This window comes from Sorex araneus, chromosome X (assembly GCF_027595985.1).
Source record: "Sorex araneus isolate mSorAra2 chromosome X, mSorAra2.pri, whole genome shotgun sequence".
In the NCBI taxonomy this organism is placed as follows: domain Eukaryota; kingdom Metazoa; phylum Chordata; class Mammalia; order Eulipotyphla; family Soricidae; genus Sorex; species Sorex araneus.
This window is the reverse complement of record NC_073313.1, coordinates 305,974,854-305,990,954: the sequence shown is the minus strand read 5'-3', so window position 1 is coordinate 305,990,954 and position 16,101 is coordinate 305,974,854.

The window sequence follows — 16,101 nt, the reverse complement described above, 5'->3', positions numbered from 1 at the left end:
TGGTTCTAATCTCAACAATGTTGTTTAGACAATGGTCTTAAGGTCTTAAGAGTTCAGCTCACCTGAGAAGCTATAAGAATATTGATGTCAGAGCCCTCTGTGACATGAGAATGTATATAAAAGGCATGTAATCCTTGACCCCCCTATCAGAACAATTGGTACAAACAAGGGAAATTTAGAGTAGTGCCCAAATGGAAACTAATGTTCTGAGAAGAGTCAAGTAAAAGTAACAGAATAATCAAAATTTTACTTGAATAGATCAAATAGCTTGGATTAGAAGGTGGTTAAGAATGTAGCTCAGGAGCAGAGCACTTGTCTTGCACGTGTGGGGCCCTGGGTTCAATTTCCAGCATGTGGTAGGGAGGAAAGAAGGAAGGAAGGAAGGAAGGAAGGAAGGAAGGAAGGAAGGAAGGAAGGAAGGAAGGAAGGAAGGAAGGAAGGAAGGAAGGAAGGAAGGAAGGAAGGAAGGAAGGAAGGAAGAGAGGGAGGAGGGAGGGAGGGAGGAAGGGGAGGGGGAGGGAGGGGGAGAGGGGAGGGAGAAAGAAAGAAAGAAAGAAAGAAAGAAAGAAAGAAAGAAAGAAAGAAAGAAAGAAAGAAAGAAAGAAAGAAAGAAAGAAAGAAAGAAAGAAAGAAAAGAAAGAAAGAAAGAAAGAAAGAAAGAAAGAAAGAAAGAAAGAAAGAAAGAAAGAAAGAAAGAAAGAAAGAAAGAAAGAAAGAAAGAAAAAAAGAAAGAAAGAAAGAGAAAAAATAATAAATAATATCTGGGCCCTAATCAGAAACATGGACAGACACAATGTCAAACTTGAGAAAGATTCTTGGAGTTACCAAGAAGACCTGGGTTTTACAAGAGGAGAAATTAAAGAGTTAGGTGAAAAATTCATGATCCTCTAGAAGTCAGGAAAATGTCACAATGAGGGAACACATCATCATCTAATTCATCTGAACAACAGGTGTAGAACAGGGGGTTTTCCTCAGTGCCACGTCACATGGAACAGACTTCTATTTTAAGTGTCCATCCTGCACCTGCTCTATCCAGATGGCCTTGGCAAAGGAAGAAATGAGAATTGGCTTTTCTCACTACAAGGCTGACCTAAGGGCCCAGGTCACATGTTGCTTAAGGCACAATGTTGGCTATGTGTTGTGGTTACCTTACCTCCTAAGATCCTAAATTTTCAGTGTTTCAAGTTTTTCTCCATAGTATCAAGGTGGAAATTATGCCAGAACAAGGAAATTTTGGTGGAGTTAGCCACATCAGGGAACTATGCCAGAGATTGAACTGGAGTCAGCCACATACCATGAAGACAGCCTTAACCACTGTACTATCTTTCCAGTCCAGCAAAAGGACTTGAAATCATCTGGGTCATGTCTATGAACATAAACTATGTACCAGTTAAGAAAAACGGAAAGTGAGAGAAGGCCCAGCTCTAAGTTGGAGGAGAGTCTACCCTCCCTGCCGTAAAGGATTGCATTTGATCTTGGAATAAATGGCAAAGAAAAGCAAAAACCCATTCAATTAGTTTCTTTAGAATAATATGAAAGCACAGTGGAAAGATTTGGAATCAAGCAGATCTGATTTTGGAATCTGCCACAATCTGGTTGACTGGCTTTGAACAAGTTACCAATCCTCAGTTTCCTCATCCATGATTTTAAGGTAATATCAAAGCATGTCTTTGAAGACTATTGTAAGGACAGTGGCAGCATAAAAGCACTTCATGTAGGACCTAATAAAGAGCTATTCTTGGTATTTTATTGACCTACAAGCAAACATTGTTTTTAGAGTTCTCAAAGTCTAGATGGTTGCTTCACTGTTCTGGTTCTTCATTTCAGAGATGTGTTAAGTTCTACCCTCAGAGCCCCTCCAGTGAGGCAAAAGCTATTTTTGGGCAGCCAACTCTTTCCAAACACAAACGGTTCTAAAAATTTTAGCTTAAATCACGTCAGTAGGTCTTGCTCTACTAAAACGCAATGACTTGAGGCTGGAGTGATAGTACAACACATAGGGCATTTGCCTTGCCTGTGGTTGACCTGAGTTCAATCCCTGGCATCCCATGTGGTCCCCCAAGCACTGCCAGAAATAATTCCTGAATGCAGAGCCAAGATTAATCCCTAAGCATAGTCAGGTGTGACCCCAAAATCCAAAAACAAAACAAATAAAACCTAATGGTTTAAATCTGTTGTACTGTCATCAAAATGCACAAATATTATTTCTTTATCAAAAAAATGAGCTAAAAACATCTGATGATGTAGCTCTATGGAAATTGTCTAATTTTTTCAGGGTCTGGCTACATCCGGTGATGCTCTGGAGTTACTCCTGGCTCTGCACTCAGGAATCACTCCTAGAGGTGCTCAGGGATGCCAAGAATCAAATCCAGGTCAGTCACATGCAAGATAAGTGACTTACCCAATTTACTCCAGCCTCTGTCTAAGTTTTTTAAAATAAGCTCATAAATTTCCCTGTTAACTACCTTACCTAAGGGATATGTTATACCAGACAAAACAAAAAATAGATTTTAGGGGCCACAGAGATAGTACAATGGGTAGAGCACTTGTTTTGTATACACCTAACACAGATTCAATCCCCAGCACCACATACGTTTCCACCAGCCCAGCCAGGAGTGATCTTTGAGCTCAGAGTAAGCCCTGAGCACTGCTGGGTGTGCCTCCCCCACCATACAAAACTTCCAACCTGAAAAAGAAAAAAAGAATTTGTTTTTAATTGTGATTGAAGTGAAATAAAGGGAATGAAGTGAAGGATCTGTTTTTTTTCTTCAATAATGTTCTTTCTTTCCTGACTAATGTTCTTTGATAATTCAGAAATCACTTCAGAATCTCACAGTAAGTTACTATAGTACTATACAGGAATTAATATATTAGAAAGCTAATCATCTCTTTTATAAAATATACAATATATTCCATCTTATATATTTATACTGGGGAGTCTCCCAAACAGTGCTCAAGAGCCCCAGGAGCCCCTCCCAGAGAGTCAGACAAATAGGTCAACTTTGTAGGGATTGAATTGGGGTTGACTGCATGTAAGAGAGGAGGGGGTGAGGACTCCCAATGGTACTCCAGGGACCTGCAGTGCTGGAGATAGAAGCCCCTGCATGTAAAGCACATGTTCCAGCCTTTAAGCCATCTCCCCATCCCAGACTATGAAGAATTTTCAAGTTCCTTATTTGAACATGACTTGCTATTTACAACGTAGGATAATAGCTTACAGAGTGAATAAGGTTTGGCAGCATCCCTTTTAGCTTTGTTGTTTTTTGTGGCATTTTAAAAAGCAAAGTAGCTTTATTTAGGAAACAAGAGAGGGGAACATCTATAAAGTAAAAGAAAGGGGATCATACATCCCAACTTTGGGTGAGGGTAATCCCCCAAATGGATTGCACCTTGGTAGTATTTCTTTTAGAAGTAATTCCTTTCATTTCATCAAGAAAGAAAAAGGTTGAGCCAGAGCAATAGTACAGGTGGGGAGAGTGTTTGCCTTGTATGTGGCCAACACAGGTTTGATCCCCAGCACCCCCAGCATATGGCCTCCTGTGCACAGTCAGAAAGTAATTCCTGAGTGTAAAGTCAGGAGTAACCCCTGAGTACCACTGGTGTGGCCCAAAAACCAAAAGTAAAAGGCTTATGAAGAGGTACTGCTCTAAGGGAAACAGCTGCTATGCTAGAGAACAACAGAACCCACCCTGCAGATTAATCAGTGACGTCCCTAATATGGGCTTTGTACCAGGACCCTGCAGGTCAGTGGGACCACCTATGCATGTGCCACACAGATGCTAAGAATGTTATCTGCAAGAAAGAGAGAGACAGACATAGAAAGATTGCACTCATCTGTGGAATATAGAATAATAGACTATAAGACTAACGCCCAAGAATAGTAGAAATAAGTACCAGGAGATTGTTTCCATGGCTTGGAGGCTGGTCTCTCATTCTGGGTAACTCAGGGAAGGGACCACCAAGTAAAATGTGGTTGGAGGTCATGTGGGGGAAGGGTGAGGCAGGTGGAATACAGACTAGAGACTGAACACAATGGCCACTCAACACCTCTATTGCAAACCACAACACCTAATCAGAGAGAGAGAACAAAAGGGAATTCCCTGCCATAGTGGCAGGGTGGGGTTGGGGGAGACGGGTCTGGGGAGGGGGGGAGGGATGTTGGGTTTACGGGTGGTGGAGAATGGGCACTGGTGAAGGGATGGGTTATTGAACTTTGTATGGGGGAAGCATGAGCACAAAGATGTATGGATCTGTAACTGTACCCTCACGATGACTCTCTAATTAAAAATAAACTAATTAAAAAAATAAAAAAATAAAAAAAAGAATGTTATCTGCAAGGTTTTAAAGTGAGAGTGTGAGACAAAACAGATCATTTAAACAATCTAGTCAGACAGAAACAAATTAAATCTAGAAATCCCCAAATTTCTTGATTTGAGTGTCAACAATGAATAAAATTACCATGGCAACTAATCTAGTTTTTTTCTTCTTCTCTGCTAAAAATGTTAATCAAAATTTTTTTACCCATTGGTGCCAGAGCATTAGCACAGTGGGAAAGATGCTTATCATGTGAGTGGCTGTCCCTGGGTTTAATTCCAAGCATCCCATAGGGTCCCCTGAGTCCCACCAAGAGTGATCCCTGAATGAAGAGCCAAGGCCTGAGTAAATCCTGAGTATTGTTGGGTGTGTCCCCCAAAAAGAAAAGAAATAAATATATGTATATATATATACACACTAATGGTATGTTTTTAAATAATTCAGTGATCTCAGGTGTAAATAAAATCTAGTAAAACAATATTGGATTTGAAATCAGACTTTAAATTCTGGTTCTGTTCCTCTATGAGGTTAAGTCACTCAGTTCATTTAAAATAAACCACATTTTGATACCACTTCTTGGTATCTATCCCCCAAACACAAAACATTAATTTGAAAGGATATATGCACACCTATGTTCATCACTGCTCTTGATATGATAGCCAAGATATGGAAACATCTCAAATACCCAACTATGGATGAATGGATCAAGAAATTGTGATATGTGTACACAATGGAATACTATGCAGATCTAAGAAAGAACAAAATCATTCAATTTTCAGAAACATGTATGGAACTAGAGGTTATCATCTGAGTGAAGTTGGCTAGAAAGAGACAGATACAGAATGATCTCTCTCAGATGTGGTATGTTAAGACACATAGCAAGGTAGCAACAAAGGGTCAAAGGCAACACAATGGGTGAACTGACCCACACAATTGAGTTGGTGTTGGATATGGGGGAAGTTGAAAGGGCCTTTGAGGGAGGGAAAGTGGTGGGTAGACTGGTGATGGATGTAGTGCTGGAATTATGTCCATGAAAAACCATCATTAACAGTATTGTAAATCACAAAATCTCAACTGATTAAAAAAAGTTTATTAATACTAAGAGCTTAAAAAATAATAATGAAATAGAATAAAATAAGTTGCATTTCAACACTGAGGATATACCTGCTTATGTTCTATACACAGTTGGGTAACAGTCACACAGAGTCAGAAAACTGTTATCTGCCCATTATCTGCCACCATCTGAAGGGCAGCGCCTGGGAGTGGGAGCAGATTCATTTCGTGCAAGGCAGCATGGTGCTCTGTCCTGTATCACCATAGGGTAAAGCCAAGCTGTTCTCTACCCTATACCCGGTTCACAGACCTGCTGTCCTCACTGACTCCATGTGTAGTATTTGCTCTAGCCTGTGTAATTGGACCAGTGGCACAATTTCCTTCAACTCCTTCTTTCTGGAGGGACTTTCGCAATCATAGCAGAAACCAAAAGTCAGAGCTTCCGATTTCTGTTCAGGGCTTGTGACAAAAAACTTACAGAAGTAGTTATCAAAAAGGAACTAATACCAGACCTGAGGCCTGGAACTTACTAACTGGGTTATTTCTGTACTTCTCAGTGTGAAAAACACCTGTAGAATTTAGTGTCTGAAACTCAGACTTTACAGTAAGCAAACGTGTGTATGTCAACATCTCACTTCACCCTCAGACTTTTTTGCTAATTTTTGTCACTAAAGAAAAGAAATAAAGCAATATGGAAATAAAGCAATTATTTATTGCTTTATTTATATAAAACAATACTCATAGGATTAAAAAGATAACATATGTGAAACTCTTGTCATCAATAAATCATTATAACCTTTTGAAAAGGAATCTACTAGTTTATCAAGTCACTAAAATTAGCATTCCCTTTAATTCAATTATTTCATGATGTCTGAAACCCAAATATTAGAAAAATTCTGAATGCCCACGAGCATTAGGGGAATGAACTAGAAAATAATGGAAGTCAACTCAATGGATTAATGTATATTCTGAAGTTTATGCAGCAACATGGAATATTTTCCACTAATGGGGCATTTGAAAAGTGTGGCATTTATGTTTTCCTATTAGGTCTATGTCAAAATATATGCGTCAGGAGCAGAGAGACAGCACATGGTTGGAGCATATGCTTTGTATGCCGAAGGCTCAGATTCAATCCCTGGCACCTAATACTGCCAAAAGTGACCGCCAAGCACAGGGAATCCCTTAGCACCACAAGGTATGACTCAAACAGCGAAATAAAAATATATATGTGCCCATGAAAAAAAGATTGGGAAAAAAAAGATCAAAGTTACTACTACAACTAATACAAAAAAATTGTGAATTTTCCTTCTTCAAAACTTTAGTTGCTAACAGTAGTATTTTTACAAAGAGTAATATTTTTAGGTGGATCAACATGGAAAGTATCATGCTAAGTGAAATGAGCCAGAAAGAGAGGGACAGACATAGAAAGATTGCACTCATCTATGGAGTATAAAACAACAGAGTAGGAGACTAATACCCAAGAATAGTAGTATATAATACCAGAAGGTTGGTTCCATAACTTCAAGACTGGCCTCACACGCTGGGGGAAAGTCATCCCAGATAGAGAAGGGAACACCAAGTAAAATGTATTGGGAAATCCCACTCGGGGAGGGAGATGTGTGCTGATAGTAGACTAGAGACTGAACATGATGGCCACTCAATACCCCTATTGCAAACCACCACACCCAAAAGGAGAGAGAGAGAACAAACTGGAATGCCCCGCCACAGAGGTCGGGTGGGGTGGGAAAGGATGGGATTGGGGGGTGGGAGGGATACTGGGTTCACTGGTAGTGGAGAATGGACACTGGTGGAGGGATGGGCTCTAGAACATTGCATGAGGGAAAAACAAGCACGAAAATGTGTGAATCTGTAACTGTACCCTCACTGTGACTCACTAATTAAAAAATAAATTGATTAAAATTTTTAAAAAATCAAAGAGTAATATTTTGAACAGGAAAAATGTTGCCAACACCACACAGTGCAGGTCAGAAATCAATACTAATCCTATTTTCAAATTCAGGTAGCACAAATCTCCCCTAAGCACCAACTCTGAGCATGGTCCTAGATGAACTTTCCCCAGTGATGGAGCCTCTGCCATTGGGCGACGGGCACCGTGATTGTGATTAACGGACTAGCATGAAAGCAATCGCTCCCTGACAGCTTGATCTCAACAGTAAAACCTCACCAGTAACAGAAAATGCTTCCCAGAATCCTAATTTATCTTTCATAGTAGTAAGTTAACTCATTCTGATTGAGAACTGAAAAGACTTTAGAGTGAAACAATTATCTAAAATAAATTAACGAGGGTATGTGTGGAGGTAGAAGTCTTGTAACTTCTAATTTCTTGCATTTACTTGCCTATCCCTCTTGAAACTATTAAAAATCAGCATTAAAGAAAGCATAAAAGTATATTAAAGACTTTATTAGCTTGATTACTGAAAAAAATTTTCATTTAAAGTTTGGAAAAATTATTCTGAAGAGATTTTTCCATTTAAATTTTCAGGGAAAAAAGAGGTAAGTAGGAACACATTTCTCTACATGCGTGAGGTCCTGGGCTTGCACTGCAAAAAAAAAATTTTTTTTAATTTTTGGAAAGGTAATAAATGCAGTCAGTTAAATATTCAAACAGGATAAAAGAATCATCATGGGATATAATTTTCTCTACCGCTCCTTATTCCTGATTTAAAAATTTTCAACTAGACATTTTAACTCTAAATATGTTTCTTAATAAAATTAGAGTGGTGTCAAAAAATTAGAATGTAAGAAAAGACACCAACAGAAGCTAAGTTTAGCATATACACTGTATAGACTATAAATAGAGCAAAACTTTCTTAAACAAAACTTTTGGAAAATAATTATAACTTTTGGAATTCGGTTAGAATTAGTCATATTATATGTCTCTTATTATTAAAAAGTTATATTTCCTTATAAAAAATTTCTTAGAAAAAATCCTAGAATTCATTCTCTTATTTATTCATTGCCTTGATATCTGATATACACTCAGACTAGGAAGTGATCTCTTGGCACTCTGTTGAAATGGCTTGCAGAAAAAACACCGAGCCTCTTAAAATGAAGTTATAATTAATAAATACATGCCACCACATGTCTGCAATTAAAAACTAAATCCATGGGACTGGAAAGATTGAACAATAAGTAAAGCATTTGACTTGCACACATCCAACCTGGGTTTAATTCCTGGCACCCTATATACACCCCATATACTGCCTGGAGTGACCCCTGAGCACTAAGCCAGGAGTAAACCCTGAGCAATGCTGTGTGTGGCCCAATTCTCCACCCAAAATTCACCAGGTTCTTAGAAAAAGGATTCCTCTCATCTCCCAAAATTTTTTAACATAAATATAAAACTCCTAAGCACATATATCATAAAATTATAGTCTTTCTTTCAAGATTATACTTCAAAGAAAGTCGATGATCTGATCCCCAGAGAACCCAATAATCTGGGTTGCTGAGACAGTTCACAGGACTGAGCACAATTTGCAGGTGAGAAGCCCAGGTTTGATTCCCAGCACAGCTGGTCTTGCAAGCTCACAAGTTAGGAATAGTATCTAAGACCCACTGGCTATGGCCCCGAGCCCAACCCCACCCTCAAATATATATGGATCTATTTTAAGACTAAAAATGCACTGTGAAATTTATTAGATGCGAATTATATCTCAATTTTTAAAAAAAGAATGCAAGGGGGTCAGAGATAAGGTGCTTTCCTTGTATGCAGCTGACCAGGATTTGATCCCTGACATCCCATACGGTTTTCTGAGCACCACCAGAAGTTATTCCTGAGTGCAGAGTCAAGAGAAACCCTTGAGCATCACCAGGTGTGGCTCTAAAACAACAATCCATTAAATAAAATCCAGGAAGACTGTACTTCAAAGAAAAGTAGCTGATCTGAGACCAGAGATCTCAGCTTAGCCCTGCAAAGCATCTGAGAATTTCCCAGACCAGCAACTACAAACACTATCAGCCTAAGATAATACTCTGTGGCTTAACTTTTGATGACTAAAGTAGTCTCCTTTGGTGATGCCATGCCAATTTTTGTAATTAATATTGCACCCACTATTCTAAAAAAAATTGCACTTTGTTTATACATCCCTCTTTTTTAATTGAATCAGAGTGAGATACACACTTACAAAGTTGGTCATGACTGGGTTTCTTTCATATAATGGAACATTTTCCAAATTATATGATAGCAATAGTATAGCGGGTAGGGTGTTTGCCTTGCACGATCGGGATTGGATTCCTCCTCACTCTCGGAGAGCCTAGCAAGCTACGGAGAGTATCCTGCCTGCACGGCAGAGCCTGGCAACTACCCGTATGACAAAAGCAGTAACAAGTCTCACAATAGAGCAAATCCATGAACAAGGGAAGACAGTGTTACAGTGCTACAATGTTCCAACACCTGTCCTCTCACAGAGCTCTTTATTTACATGTCAACCAGGCAACTTTTCCTTGATGAGGCTTTGATTTATTTCTCCAAACAGAAAAGCATAGAGTTGTCTTGCACTACATTTTTTTACTGGGGAAAGAAAGACACACAAGTCAAAACAAACTCTCAGTTATGGATAAGTGAGGGAGAAGTCCGAAAAAAGAAAACTCTGGAAAACATGGAATGATCCTTTCGCTGGACTGTTGAATTTCCCAGCACAGCAGCAGGTAGTCTCACCCCAGGTTTCTGTACGAGCTTTGGGTTGATCATGCTCACTGTGGGGACCCTAGTGGCAGCTCAGGACAGTTGCTCCTCGGGATGCAGCTGCCTTCACTAGCAGAGATCAGTTCTCATTAACAATGTCCACTACTATTGGGACTGGAGTGCAACAGTATCCACTAATAAGAGTTTGACTATTTTTCCCTGGAAAGCTCTCCATCCCCAGAACAATCTCCTGGGACTCCTGGGGGGCACGTGCCTGGATATCCAGGAAATCTTTCCACCTGAAATGGCCTGGAAGAGCAGAAGGCAGGGAGGCATTCCAGCCCAGTCCATACTCTAAACAGTGGGAAAGTGTAGTTAGAAGGACAGAGGTCCAGCCAAGAAAGAACTCTTGCAAAAATGAGCTCTCCCTGACCACTTCTTGCAGCTCTAGCTGGTACTGCTAGCTATTGTGCGCTGGAAAGCAGGTCTCTTTGAGATGGCTGGAAGAATTAGCAGAAACCCACAATGCAGAGACTCCCAGTCATCCTGCTAGGTGCTTATTGAGGAAAGTCAAGACGGTTTCGTGGAGCATTTAGATAACTACAGGGCAGTTGAGCCTGTGAGCTCTAGTCAGGGGCATTTATTCAGTGCAAAGCCCCGTAGGCCAAACCTGATTAGCACATTAATCATATAAATCCCGTAAGGTCCTGTAAGCCCCAAAGAACATACTCCCAAGGGACAAGGAAGGAAATTCAAGATTTTCTCAGGAATTCTGGAAATATCTTGCCTAAAAAGGAAGGGGGAGATGGAAGTGAGATAGCAGAGATGAATCTCTGGCGGGTAGGCGGCCTCGGGAGCATCTTACTCTCTGGCCTCCTATGGATTCCACCTGCTTGTTAGGCTCACAGAGGTCTTGTTGTAAGGGGTTGGAGTGCCACCTGCTGGCCATTATGAAAGAACACAGCACAAAACAGCACCTAAAATTCATTTGACATTTTATCCTTACAAAGATTTTTTTCCATAAAAATGTTATCTTCTCCACACACTCAAAGCTGAGGATTTCAATAATACCTAAGTTCTTTATAAAAGACAAAGGATCATATGAGAATAAAATTCATCTGCAATCCCATCACCAAAAGAAACGACATTTAACATTTACTGTGCACATTTTGTCTCTAGTCAAAGCTATGTAATGTAGTGGTAATTTCCATTTACTCTCAGATCCATTTGCAACCCTTGGTTCCATTGCCCATTGCATAATGGAAGACCCTGGCTCAAAGTTGGAAAGGCAAGAAGGTAGGATAGGGTAAGATTTCTCTCTCTCTCCCTCCCTCCCTCCATCCCTCTTCCTCCCTTCCTCCCTCCCTCCCTCTCTCTCTCTCTTTCTCTCTCTCTCTCTCTCTCTCTCTCTCTCCCGGGTCTCTGTCTCTCTGTCTCTCCCTCCCTCCCTCCCTTCCTCCCTTCCTTCCTTCCTTCCTTCCTTCCTTCCTTCCTTCCTTCCTTCCTTCCTTCCTTCCTTCCTTCCTTCCTTCCTTCCTTCCTTCCATCATTCTTTCCCTTTCTCTTTCTCTTCTTTCTTTCCCTTTCTTTCTTTATCTCCTCTCTCTCTCTCTGTTTTGGGCAGGAATTTACCAGAACTGGTCACATCTCTGGTTCAATCTGACATCAATGTCCACCTTCTGGGTTCTCATGACACTGCCTTCTCCAGTCCCAGGACAAGATTGGATGGATGCATAATGATAGGTTTCACTGCCTCTGTCCCCTGTGAAGCATTTCCAACACTGAATTTCCTCTTTTGAAATACCAAGAATGGCTCATCTTCCTAACAAGATCATGACTAAACTATGTCACATCAATACTTTTCAGCAAATTTATTACTTAATTTTCCTTCAACTTTATGATACTGCCCTGTGTCTTTAGTTCTTTACAAGTTTTGCTTCATGGATGCTCTATCTTACTACATCTTGCCTCAATTGACTCAAATCATTCTATTTCCTAGTACTCACAAAAGTTGAACATTGGAATGAACATATTTGCATCTAAACTTCTATCTACATTCCTAAGTGTTTGAACTAGATTTCTAGAAATGACTAAAAAAAAATCAGAAAATTAAAATACCCATGGTAGGGCCCAAGATATAGTGCAAGAGATAATACACATTTCCAACCCTGGTTTCATCTCCAACACTACATATGGTTCCTTGAATACCACCAGGAAAAGCTCCTGAACACCACTGGGTGTGGCCCCCAAACCAAAATAAAATTAAAAGTCTTGGTAAATATTACTCTGAAAATTCTCAGGAAGAAAGGTTAGACCAGTTTATAATGTCTCAAGAGTTCTGAGTTTGTCTCACCAGATCGTCTACAACTCTAATCTCAACATTGACTTATTTGTTCATTTTATAGGTGGAAAAACATCTTGTTGTACCTATTAAAATTTAGACCCATTTTGGCTTTGTTGTTAGTGAGGTAGAACAATTTTCAGGTGATTATTAGTCATGTGCATCTCCTCTTTGGTAAATTATCTGTCCTTTTTACTCTATTACCACGTGGTCATATGACTCTCTCACTGCTTGGGATATTAGGGTTCTTAGATACAAACAACAGGTGTTGGTTCTGGTTAAATTAAACAAATGAAATTTATCTAAAGGATATCAAGAAGCTCCAAAATGGGTGGAAAAACTAGGAAATTAAATTCAGAAAATATACAGTACCAAGAAGACTTCAGTAAGATAATTTATTGATTCTGCTACCTGAATATTGTTCCTAGCATATATGTGTGTGATATATGTATGTATACATATATATGTGTGCATTTTTATGTGTATATATAATCAAAAGAAAGTAATGAAAGGGGTACAAAAGTATGAGACAATAAAAGCAATGTCCACATGAAAGTTTGTACATGTTCATAGTAGTTTTATTCATAAAAAAATGGAAAAATACAAATGTTATCAATAGATAAATGAACAAATAAAATATGGTGTGCCCACATAACACTATTATTCAGCAATAAAGAGTAAGTCTTTATTGCATGCTGTTCAAAAGTCCTTGAAACTTGAACTTCAGTGAAACAGTGAAAGTAGATTCCTGATTAACATTTTGTTCAAAGTCAGCTGGGATTATCTTTTTCTCATAAAAGTTTTTTTTCTCTCATGAAAGTTCTAACAACATAGAGGACACCCACTACAAAGTGAATAAATCTTTTTTTAAAAGTCTTAAATAAAAGTAAAAAGATGAGATTTTATATTGCATGACACCATTTATTTGAAATGTCTGGAAGATGTGAATCTAAGGCACAAAAAGTGAGATCATGTTGCTTAGGACTAGGGAAGGCACTGGGGAGAAATAGGAAGCAACTTTTAATGAACAGGAATTTCTCTTTGGGTTTATGAAAATGATCTGGACTTGACTGTAGCAATGATTAAATGCAAATATACTAAAAATCACTGTATTGACACTTTAATGGCTGAATTTTGTACTATATGAATTACATCTCAATAAAGCTAAAAAAGATTAATAGCAATATTTTTAATTTTTTATTTAATCAGTGAGATACACATTTACATAGTTTTTCATGATTGGGTTTCAGTCATTTAACATTCCATTACCCATCCCTTCACAGTATACATTTCCCACCACGAATGTCCCCAGTGTCCCTTCCCCCAAACCCACCTGCCTCTATGGCAGGAATTTCCCCCACACACACACCTCCCTCTTTCTCTCCCTCACCCTCTCTCTCTCCTTCTCCTTCTCTCTCTCTCTTTCTCTCTCTCTCTCTCTCTCTCTCTCTCTCTTTCTTCTTTTGGGCATTATGGTTTGCAATACAAATACTGAAAGGTTTTCATTATATATCCCTTTACCTGTTTTCAACACTCAGTTCTTGTCCAGAGTGATCATTTCTATCTATTATTGTCATATTGCCTCCTTCTCTATCCTAACTTCCCTTCACCCCACACACACTTGTGGCAGCTTCCAACCATCGACCAGTCCTCCTGGCCCCTGATTTTCCTTTCCTTGGATATTAGTCTCATACTATTATTTTTAGATCTCACAAACGAGTACAGTCATTCTATATCTGTCTCTCTCCTTCTGAATCAAGTCGCTCAGCATGATACTCTGCATATCCATCCATTTATAATCAAATTTCACTCTTCATAACAACTGTGTAGTATTCCATTGTGTACATGTGCCATAGTTTCTTTATCTAGTCATCTGTTCTCAGGCACTGTGGTTCTTTCCAGATTCTGGAAATTGTGAATAGTGCCACAATGAACATGAAGTGCAAATGGTGTTTCTGTTTCTGCTGTATTTTACAGGACCCCAGGCTATATTTCTAGAAGTGGTATTGCTAGGTCAAATAGGAGTTCAATTTCTAGTTTTTTTGAGGAATGTCCATATTGTTTTCCAAAAAGACTGGACCAATCAACATTCTCACCAATAAAGAATGAGAGGTCCTTTCTCCCTGCATCCGCACCAGCACTGGTTGTTCTTTCGGATGGTGCCAATCTCTGTGGTATAAAATATTTTTTTAATATTTTTTATACTCAGCTAAGTAGTCACTATCTTTGAGACTTTTCTCGAATTCCCCAAGAAAACACACACATACACCACACACACACACACACACACACACACACACACACACACACACACACACACACACATAAAACCACTATGGAAAGACATAAATTTATTCTAAAAATGTTTTCTTCCAGTGAAATCCAGAGTTAAAATTGGCAAGTCACTTTAAGGAAAAAAAAATGTTTGGGGGTAAGGGAGTAGCCGACAATGCTTAGGAATTGTATTCAAGGCTCTGTATTCAAGGATCACTCCTTGTGCTGCTTAGGAAACCATATATGGTTTCGGGGATCAAACCCCTGTTGGCTATGTGCAGGGCACGTGCCTTAACCCCTGTATTACCTCTCTGACCCATTTTAAGAAAATTTTGTTATGTAAAATAACACACATATAAAAACTGTTTACCTTCATATTCCTGTGACTCTGATCATGATGTTCTATACATTGTACCTCTTGAATTATTTTTGGCAAACATTACACTTATAGATGTGCTCTTAATTAAAAGGTGAGGCCTTGGAGAAAATAAAGTCATTAGCAACCTAACTCTAACTTAATTTTTTTTTCATTTTGGGTCACACCCAGGGATGTTCAAGGGTTACTCCTGCCTTTGCACTCAGGAATTACTCCTTGCAGTGCTCGGGAGGAGATGGGGGGCACCATATGAAATGTCTGTGATCAAACCCGGGTCAGTCACGTGCAAGACAAATGCCCTACATACAGTACTGTCACTTCAGCCCCATAACTTAATATTTTTAAGTGCTTTGTCTATAGTTGTTCTGATCACATGGAATGCATTAGCTAATTTAGTCCTTTTTATAACTCTAAAAGTAATATTACTATACCCATTTATACCAAGGAAATCAAGGCCCAGGGTGAAATGACTTGTAAAAAATTAGTAAGTGGGGAAATGGCAAGCTGGGGTTACGTTCACCCCCAACCAACACCTCCCCCCCCACACACGCTAACATGGCTTACACTGGTGTCACTATCCTTTAGAGACACAGCATTAATGCACCACACCCACGACGACCTGGATCTCTGCTCTCTGGTCCCATCTCCTCCCATTCCCTGCTTGTTAAATTCAGTTCTGTTGTGATGTTACTATCTTACTCATGTTTACCATTCTCAGAAAACAAGTGGATCCTAGCAAAAATCAGTTAACTTAGAAGCTGAAAGAATGGTGCTTTTGAATAGTAGAGATAAGGACCATGAGGTCTACTCCATGGCTTGGAAGTCGGCCTCAAATGCTAGGGTAAAAGGCAGCTCAGATAGAGAAGGGAACACCAAGTAAAGGGTATTTGGAGGACCAACTCAGGTTGAGAGATGTGAGCCAAACGTAGACTATAAGATCGAACACAATGGCCACTCAATGCCTCTCATGCAAACTACAACACTGAAAAGGAAAGAACAGAGGAAGGGTGGGGTGGGGAGGAAGGGGTGGGGGTGGTGGGAGGGATACTGGGATCACTGGTGGAGAAGAATAGGTACTGGTAGAGGGATGGGTACTTG